The sequence below is a fragment of the Pocillopora damicornis genome, chromosome 11 (assembly GCF_964200805.1).
Source record: "Pocillopora damicornis chromosome 11, jaPocDami1.2, whole genome shotgun sequence".
Lineage (NCBI taxonomy): Eukaryota > Metazoa > Cnidaria > Anthozoa > Scleractinia > Pocilloporidae > Pocillopora > Pocillopora damicornis.
In genome coordinates this window covers 10,300,729-10,310,728 of record NC_142680.1, presented here as the reverse complement: position 1 = coordinate 10,310,728, position 10,000 = coordinate 10,300,729, and the positions used below count along the sequence as shown (strand labels likewise).

The 10,000-nt window shown below is 43.5% G+C and overlaps 2 pseudogenes; one reads left to right on the top strand and one right to left on the bottom strand.

Annotated features, from left to right (window-relative positions):
* The first annotated feature begins 117 nt into the window (after nt 1-117).
* LOC149037434 (uncharacterized) lies at nt 118-2,260 on the top strand (annotated as a pseudogene).
* A 2,497-nt stretch (nt 2,261-4,757) lies between these two features.
* Nucleotides 4,758-6,485, bottom strand: LOC149037433 (uncharacterized; annotated as a pseudogene).
* Nucleotides 6,486-10,000: the final 3,515 nt, after the last annotated feature.

Sequence of the window (10,000 nt, the reverse complement as noted above, 5' to 3'; positions counted from 1 at the left end):
AAAGACAAATTAAATGGCCTTGCTTTGAACAGCATGTACCACAAGTGTTGGCTTCAGGTAGAACACTTTACAACAGCTTAAATACAGTGAGCCACTGGCCTCATTGACTGTTTTCTGCATTTTGAGATGTTGAGTTTGATAAAAGCACAAGGCATGTTTTGTAATTTGCGTTTTCGAGCTTATTCGGTTTTTCCATGATCTAGGCAGGAAAAACTTGTAACTACATCATATATCTGTCAATTTTGTTCGCTAGTTTCTTTGTTTGCCATATTATTTCCTAACTTTAGTGTATTGTATTTATTTCAGTGAATTGTTCATTGCTTAATCATTGGTTAGCTAGTTTATTTGTTCGTTCCTGTTCATTCGCTTGGTGTGATGGAAGTTTGTTTGCCAATTTACATGGAATAATAATAGACCCATTTCAAGCGTGACGTCACATCATGTGACATTGCGAACTGGAGGACAAGCTTCAGTTTGTATACAACATGGCAGCGAAAGCAACTACGAAGCGTGGGTTGTTACCCGGTTATTTTGAGAGTATACAGCAGAAAGAATCAAAGGAAAGGTATCTCGAAAAGTTAAAGTCTATCGAAGGACAAGATCCGTACGAAATTCCGCGCAAAGAGTGGATTGACGATGTCGATTGCTGGCCAGACGTAACTTACATAAACGTGGGGATGTATCTTCTGTTTGCTGCTAGCCCGTACACCCAGGAGCAATTGATGAACTATAAAAGCTTAGAATGCTATCAGAACTTTGCGAACGGCTGGGTAAGGGAAGTTCTGTGCAAGAAATTCGGCGAAAATCGCCTGTTAATAGCAAAGTTAAGTTTTCATAACATCTTGTTAAAGAGTGTTTACACTCGTAAATGATGGATCAAGTTGTTCTCGCACCGATCGTTGATTCTTTACAGTATAGTAACTACTACGCTTTATTTTTTAGGTTAATCATTCTCAAAGAATGTCAGAAAAGCCTCTGACCCCTTGGGTCGTGTGTGAAAACTCGGGCAAAGTTCTGTCTGCTCATTGTGATTGCATGGCTGGTCTTGGAGAGAGCTGCTCCCATGTTGCTTCGTTGCTATGGGCCATTGAAGCGGGATGTAAACGAAGGGATTCGCTGACAGTGACCGACAAAAAGGCATACTGGGTTCTACCAACATCAGTTAAGACTGTTCCATATGCAAGGGTCAAAGACATAAACTTTTCAAAGACCCCATGTTCAACTTCGACAGTTAAGCCTTCTAGTGTTACACCCCCCTCAGAGACTGAACTGACTAACTTCCACAATTGCATCAAGGACTGCCCTTCTAAACCTGCCTTATTGTCTCTCATCCCTGCTCATTCAGATTTTTACGTACCTAAATCTGTGAACCCTGAACTTCCAGTTGTGTTGTCTAGTTTGTTTGACAATAGCCTTGCTGATGCAGACTACCCTACTCTACTAAAAAAATCAATGCATATCAAAGTATTCAGTCGTCCTTGATCATGAAGTAGAGACAATGGGTCTCTACAACAAGTGTTTTAACAATGATGTACATGTAAAAAAGAAATTTAAAGCTGTTAGTGAAGTAAACTGATCTAACCCTGTCAAACAACTGAAACAAGTATTATGAATTTGTGCCACTAAACAGTCTTCACATTTATTAAAGCTTAGAAAATGTTAAGGGCAACCAAAGTCAGGGGCTTGGTTGTCAGGCATTTTCCTTAAGGGCAACCTGGATTTTTTCCTAATTTCGAGCACTGTAGAAGTCGGAAATCTTGTAAATCAACATCCCATTGGCCACATTCCAAATGATGTGAACGATGGGAAATATTTATGCTTGAAAGACATGCTTCTTGTAGGAGCAGCACCAGAAGTTCCTCAAGGCCCATTCCATCACATGAAAACCCCGCGACACAGTGTAGAATTTGTGCAGAAGATTGTGGACTCTTTCTGGAAATGTTGGAGCAGAGACATACTACCAGCACTAGTGACAAGGAAGGCATGGCACACAGAAAGGCAAAATGTAGAAGTTGATGATATTGTAGTCATGGCGGAAAACAATGCTATTTGCAGTAAATGGACCATCGGCAGAGTAATCAAGGTGTATCCTGGGACAGAAGGCCAAGTCCACAATGTCAAAGTAAAAATAGCTGGAGAGTGCAGCCGCCCAGCCACCAAGACTGCTGTTAGAGATCCTGCTGAGGTATACAACTAAAAAAAGTTAGGCTAACTTCAAGAAAGATAAGGACTATTCCCTTATTGGGGCGGAGAATGTTTTGTTTATCAAATAAGCATTGCCTCTTGTTGATAGATTTACTTGATGACAAGAACTGTGATTGATATTAATTCTATAGATTGATTTAAAAGTGTTAGATTATTATATTTCAAGTAAGTTTTTTCAGCGGAATTGAAGTGAGAAATTAGTTATTTAGTTATTTTTTTCTGTCTGTAAATCTGCTTACATTGAAGTTTTTCAATTTAACTACAAGCTTAAGACTTGCTTTGCATATGTTCTGGTCATCACTATCACCATAACAACCTGACCTATGACGTCATCAATTCTAGTTAGAAGTATTGACCTTTTGATCCTATGACGTCATCACTATCACCCTAACAACCTAAAGTAGATTAGGTTCGAATGAATATATATCTGTCACGTTTCGATCTTTCCAATCCATGTGGTAACCTAAAAAATGCACATGCATAGTTCTTAAAAATGACTTCCCAGTCCCCCTCTCATGTGAGAGCATTAAACCCGCATCTCCCGTGGCAATGGGGCACGCCTCGAGGGGTTGGTTACCTTCGACTTGTGTTTTGATTCCCTGATTGCTATGAAAGATGCGGGTGGGTATCATCGAGTAGTCATCTCGACTCATTGTCGCTGGGACTATTTACACTATTTACATTTTTTTTTTTTTTTGTAAAAAGAGGTGAGATGAAGCTAGGTGACCATCAGAATAATAGTTAGAGAGAAGTGAGCAGTTCAGTCACGCGTGTGTCCTCTTCTGTCCACTGCTCATACCCATATGGGAAGGTTTAGAAGGTGTGAGGATTCACCACGTGCTTGTTGTAAACCAACTTGTATTTTTTTCGTTGGGCCGTGATAGACAATTGGTATTCTTGGGTGTTCCTCACGATTTTGAATGGTATGGGCACAGCGGTGATGCGTGCTTTGCCAGACTCCAGTGGGGAAGTCAAGTCTTCCAGCACATTGTTTTTGAGGACTTCAAAATTGACATATCCCTTCCCCAGACTATTGAGTGTGATGCCTCGGACTTTACAGTCCTCTTTACCTTTGTGGGTCTTGTACCCGCAGTTTTTTGGACCTCCGGAGGCAAATTCCACTATATGGTCGTCTGGCGGCAATTCGTCCTTCAAGTCTCCCAGATAATCTCCCAGTGGTGGCTTGGGCATTCCCTGGGCGGAAAGGAACATGACTGAGTCCGTGTCTTTGTACAGTACTCGCTCTTGTAAGATGTCGAGAGCATCATAGAGTTTAAGATGAGCCCAACAGGTCGTGAAACAGGCCACGAATATGTTCAGGTTGGGCGAGATGGATTCGTCTTCCTGAAGTGTACTGTTCTTCTATGCTATCGTCTGATTGTATACCAGCGTACTTGATTTGGAGGGTGTTGCTGTTACAGAAGGTTGAAAACTCTTGGGGGTCATCAAATTCCCGGACTTGCGTCTTGTTGGTACGCTGACCAAATTTACTCCACATGGAGTTTAACATCATCTTGGCCAGCGTACACAGTCCGGGATTTTTCTCCATCTTTTCCAGGTCCAATTTGATCCCCTCTTTGACTCTGTAATCGTCCAAGTGTCGTTGACGTTTCAGGGGATCGTTGCCCATGTGACTAGGCTACCCGCTGGCCTCTTTCCTGATCTTGAGCCACGTGTTCACGTGGTCTTTTAAGAGCCCTCTGTGAGTGGTCAGGAAATGCCACACTTCGTGTACGCAAATCGTACGCATTCCAAATCTGTGTGAGTACAGACGGGAGTACGCTCCAGAAAGAGTTTGGATATTTCCTCATATTTTCCCATTGACACTCCCAAATTTCAACTACCCTGAAACCTCGATTACACAGTAAGTCGAGTTTGACCTACGTGCAACGGTAAACGTCGTCAAAGCACCTATTGTCAAGGCAGCAGTGGGATTCGGTGCGATTGGAATAGCAGACCGGACAACCATGCCAAAAGTGGCCTTGGAACTCGTAGACAGTGTTGGTTTTCTCATGGCATCCGTCTACCGTGTACCGGGAATGGGGAATCTGGTACTCGCCAGAATTGCCCACATGTCGGATGTAATCGTCTTCATCCGGTAACTGGTGCTGTTGCCAGTGGACCCATTCTAGGGAAATGCAAGAATGATTCGTGTTCAAGCGCCACCCATGGAGTGGTTCGTTGGCGATCGTGTCAGCTTCCATGCGGTTGTGACGGAGATCCTGGTTGCAAGCAGAGGCGATGGTGATGTGGGAAAAGGGTTTGAAGCGAGCCAGAGGCTTGAATACCGACTTGAAGAAGAGACACCCCTGCTTGAGGAGCTTGAGAAATGGTTGCGCATGCACGAGTCTTCCTGGAAGCGGACTGGATGCTCATCGTTCTCAGTTTCGGCCATGACAAGATTCGGAACGTGACATCCCGTGTCCTGCATGGCCTCCATGTCGAAGAATACGTGTAATGGAGGTTTTTCCAGCAGCAACACTACGCAGACAACAACCAGGTCTTCGTTTGGCGCGACGTTCCGCTCATTCTTCCTCAGGAGTCTTAGCCACTTAAATGAAGCACCGTTGCGACAAGGCTTCAATGTAATGGTGAAATGAAGGACACGTGACATAGCCACACAGGTGTTCTTGTTGCTGTTTGCAACCCACAAGGAGTTTGCGACAGGGTTGACACCGTCCGCAGGAGGTGAAGGAAGAAGAGAAGTGGAGGGCACATCGTCTTTGTTGGAGTGCACGGTGGCCAAGCCGGCAGCAGCACCATGCAGACGACAACCAGGTCTTCGTTTGGCGTTCCGCCCGTTCTTCCTCGTGAGTCTTAGCCACTTGAATGAAGCACCGTTGCGACAAGGCTTCAATGTAATGGTGACATGAAGGACACATGACGTAGCCACACAGGTGTTCTTGTTGCTGTTTGCAACCCATAAGGAGTTTGCGACAGTTGTCGCACTTCCTACGACTCGTACAGACGCTCAGTTGCTGGTGATCCGCGGTCTTCCCAGTCTGTGTCTTAGACATGTGATTGGTAAAACACGCTGTCCCATAGAATGGCCATCTACATGAATCGCAGGTCTGCGTTGCCGGAAGACTTCGGCATTGGGCCTCGGTGTAATCTGGACATCCAGTCTGGAGATAGGCACTGCAGTGGTCTGGGTTGTTGTTGCAGGCGTGGGGACCTTGGTTGTCATAGGGTTTGAGACACCTCATGCAGAAGTAGGAGGTGCCAAAGGATCCAGGTAGAGAAGTGATGACGTCGTAATGGCCATCATCGTAGAGGAGGACGAGCTGCTTTTGTGAAGGTGGGCCAAATGACGTCACGACATACCCGCGCGTGGCATCGCAGAGAAGAATTTGATAGTCATAGAGAGAAGAAGCAAGAGAGAAGGCTTGGAGTTCGTCATACCCACACGGACCTCGGGGAACTCTCGTTTTGCGATGAAGGTTTACTGCATGTTCTGCTTGGATCCTTCTGCCTCTTTTGAACCTGTCGCAGTTGGGGTGTTGGTCAACTCTGGCTTTGGTAGTGACGATGGCTCTGGCACAACAAAGCTTGTCTCCATTCTAGGAGGAGCACAGACAGCTTCTTTTCTTGAAGGACGTCAAGGCAGAATGACCGGTTTTAAACTTGTGTTTGCCACTGGAACCCATCGGAGGCGTGCGCACGTGCATTAAGGAGAGTTGGAAGGAATCATCCATTTCAAACTGTTCGTTGGAGTTGAGCATGGCGCTTATTTGTTGCAGAAGGGTTTCCACCCGCACCCCACCTCGAAGCCATTTGTCGGCCGTCAGACCGCGATAATTGTAAGCGTGGGATAGTCAATTACTCGATAGTCCCACGTACACGCGATCTTGGGCCGTGGTCTTGTTTGAGAGGGCAAACTTATTGATTGTAACTGGCTATTTAAGCAAGCAAACCTCACGGAAAACATAAGAAATTGACTCACTAAACACAAAACCTAATGAATTACAATAAACACAAAAGAAAAAAAAGCGAACCAATGAAGAGATATGAATATCAGTTAATCCAACAATGTGTATAAGTACTACCATGCGACAACAGATCAACCACAACAACAATCTCAGTTAAATGTTTCAAAGTATCAATCGATTGAGTATCCCTTTCGTTGCTGTTATGTTTTATCATTATGCCTAAAGCATGCCATTCCTTGTATAGTATCGCTTTCAAGGTAAAAGTTATCACGAAAACAACTCGGAAATCACTCGAGAATATGGACTAAGCGAGTCCATGGTACAACACTGGAGAAGAGACCAGGCGACCATTCTTTCTGGTGAGCTGAAAATGTCTGCAAAACGTGCGACGATGGGCCATTTCACTCCGAAATATCCCGCACTAGACCAGCAAGTGATGGAGTGGTTTTCACAGCAAAGAGAACAAGGTTGGAATTTACTATTTTTATCTGAAATTTTTAAGAGTTTTTTAAGAGTTGAATGATATCGTCTTTCAGTGCGTGGGAAACAGAGAATTTGACTGGTCAGAAATATGGTCTTGTCATGACAATTTCATAACATGTCACAAAAAGAGTGCTGCAGTCACGAATCTACGGTTATCTTGCATCAAAATAAGATTCTTATTTTCTTATTTTTCGTAGGTATTGCTGTGAGCGGATTGATGCTTCGCCTTAACCCTTTCCCGTCCGACCGTGCCATATGGCACACGCGTGTACCACCCCTCAAATTCCCAAGCGTGCCATATGGCACTTTACATAATAGTCAATTCTAACCAATAAAAAATACTTATTTTCATTGTTTCTTCTAGCCTATTGTATTTAAACCAATAGGGTTAGAGTAGAAGCTCAGTTCAAGCCAACTTTCAGGGGTGGTGTTCATATGAATTTATTGAGAAATTGTGAGTTGAAATTTGTTTGTGAAGTTTTAAAATGGCGGCGCTTTTTGATTCAGATAGCGAGGAAGAGTTCATTGGCTTCACTATTGAACCGGGGTTTGAAAGAAATTATCCCGAGTCAGAATCTGACATTTCTGTTTCATCAGTTGACACGGAGGATTTGTCAGATCTCGATCTTAGCGATCAGGAAAGTGGCAAAGAAGACGAACAAGAGTAGAACGACGATCCTGGTCCAGTTGTTGTGAATCCGTTCATCGCGAATACCAGCCTGGTCAGGGACGTTCGAGGTTATTCGACCATAAACTTTTTTAACCTAATGTTTAAGGACAGCAATTTTGACAAAATTGCAGAGGAAACGAATCGTTATGCGCGGCAAGCAATGGAAACAAAACCGGACCCTGCTTGGCGTGAAACCGACTTGGCTTGAAACCAATTCTTCGCACTGAATATCCTGTTTGGGATTAAACAATTGCCCGAAGTATACTCATACTGGTCCAGAAATCAGCTTCTCAGAGTCCCAGAAGTGCAAAAGATTTTTCCGAGGAATCGTTTTGCCAAAATATCGCAATATCTTCATCTAAACAATATGAGAAGAGAATTGCCACGTGGGCACGCAAACCACGACAAATTGTTCAAAGTGCGACCTCTTCTCGATTCTGTTATAGAGGCTATTAAAAGCGAATACAGGCCGTCGAAAAATGTTTCGATCGACGAGGCAATGATTCCTTTTAAAGGAAGACTTTCCCTTAAACAGTACATGCCCTTAAAACCGGTAAAGAGGGGAATTAAAGTGTGGGAGTGTGCAGATTCGTTGAACGGCTTCGTTTGCGATTTGGAAGTCTACATGGGAAAACAACGCAATGGCAATCCCGAACAAGGACTCGGACACCGCGTTGTCCGCAATCTTACTCGACCCCTGGTAGGCAAAAATCACCATGTTTTTGTCGATAATTTTTTTAATTCTCTTGCTCTCGCTGAAGATTTGCTTCGAGATCAAATTTATATCTACGGAACCGTTCGTGGAAATCGACAAGGCATCCCACGTGCAATCGCCCCTAAGACTCAAAGAGTCAAGCGACTTCGTCGAGGAGAGTCATTGTTCCTTTGCAAAGAGAACATTGTCGTTACCGTATGGAAAGATAAGAAGCCAGTATATTTTTTGAGCTCTCAGTCTGATCCCGTGGGGAATGACACTGTCGGTAGATGACAACGCAATGGAACGGTCATTCAAGTTCCCAGCGCCCCAGTCGTGAAGACATACAACAACAACATGGGCGGTGTAGACTTGAGCGATCAAATGCGGGGCTACTACATGGCTGGAAGAAAATCGAAAAAGTGGTGGCGTTGTCTCATGCGGTTCTTTGTGGACGTTTCCATTGTTAATGCTTATATTTTGGAGAAATCATCTTGTTGTTAGCCTCCAAATTCTTGTGGACTTTGAACTGTTTCAGCGTGTAATAGCTGGTTTCCAGCACTAAATATGAGAGAAGATCGGCTGCTTCGATCGGCGGGAGACATTTGAGTGTGTCAAAGTTTTTTTGCTGTGTTTAAAAAGCAACCAGTTACCATTGAAGAGTTTGTTCAAGGCGAATTTCACAAGTACGTAAATAATAATGGTTTCCACATTCCCTCCACATCAGTGGAGTTTGATGAGGTTTATGAAAAGGCACAATGCCTTGTGCATCACAGCTATCAGATATCTGAAAAGAAGCTTATGCTGCTTGATGTTCAAGGTTCCTTTTTTAAGTTGTACAATCCAGAAATTGCAACAACAGATCTTCTTGTTAGTGATGCATCACTGGATTCAAACAAGGTCAACTTCTGTGCTGGCAACCTTTCCTGTATTGCAATTTTATGAATTCAATTCAAAGCACTCTTGTAACAAGTACTGTGACATGATGTCTCTGAAAGTGTTTGATGAAAATGGTATTTAATATTTGAATGTCCAGGCACTGATTGTGGTGAAATTATAGGGTTAAGGAATGGAGCATATAGTGTAATACTGCCTTGAGAAAATTTGCTATCAGGTGGCCTTGAATTCAACTGGTGAAAATTGGCCACAGATTATAGAAAAGTTTTCACTCTCTTTTAAGCCACTGCAAACAAAGAGGGGAAGAGGGGACTCCCTCTTTCATGTTCACAACACACCATTACGATTCTTTGTTCTGTGACTTAGCTTTTGAGTCTTTCTTGGTACTTTCTCAGTCTTAGTGACTTTCTTTGAAACATTTCCATGACGGATTGAGGACGCAAGGCCGTAAAAGAGAGAGAGAGAAGTGATGGCGGGCAGTCAACTGTTGAGTCACTCTGCAACACTAGAAATGCTTATGGTAGCTGAATTGCTGCTACAGTCGTCTGTTCAGAAAGTTAAGATTATAAACCCTTCCCTGTCACTTGCTGTTGCATCGAACGCCGATGTCAAGCTTTTTTCCTGGTTGAAACTCAGGTTTACATCGCTGCCCATGTACTCATGATGTGCTGCCATTGTGTAAACTCCAAGCTGGCTTGAAACTACTAAACATCTCACTCGCCGCTTCGTTCCTGGTGGTTCTTGCGGGTGATGTAAGTTTAAATCCTGGCCCAGAAACAGATCATTGTGCTCTGTGTACTAAAGGTTGCCAAAAAAATCAAAGAGCTGTGCAATGTGATGAATGTGATCGCTGGTTCCATGCGAAATGCATAAACATGAATCATCATGAATATCTTGATATTAGCGCCTTGGCCGCATATCGGTCTTGTATGAACTGTTTGTTTCCCGAACCCTTTTCTGCTTCAAATGTTTCTTACGACCCAAAAACATCAACGTCTTATGATTCCATCAACGCTCCTAAAGTTCGTCTGGTGAGAGGACTCCAGATTGCCCACCTAATTGTCAATAGACTTGTAAATAAATTGGATGGTGTTCGCGTTTTGATGTGCCTACACGAAGTGA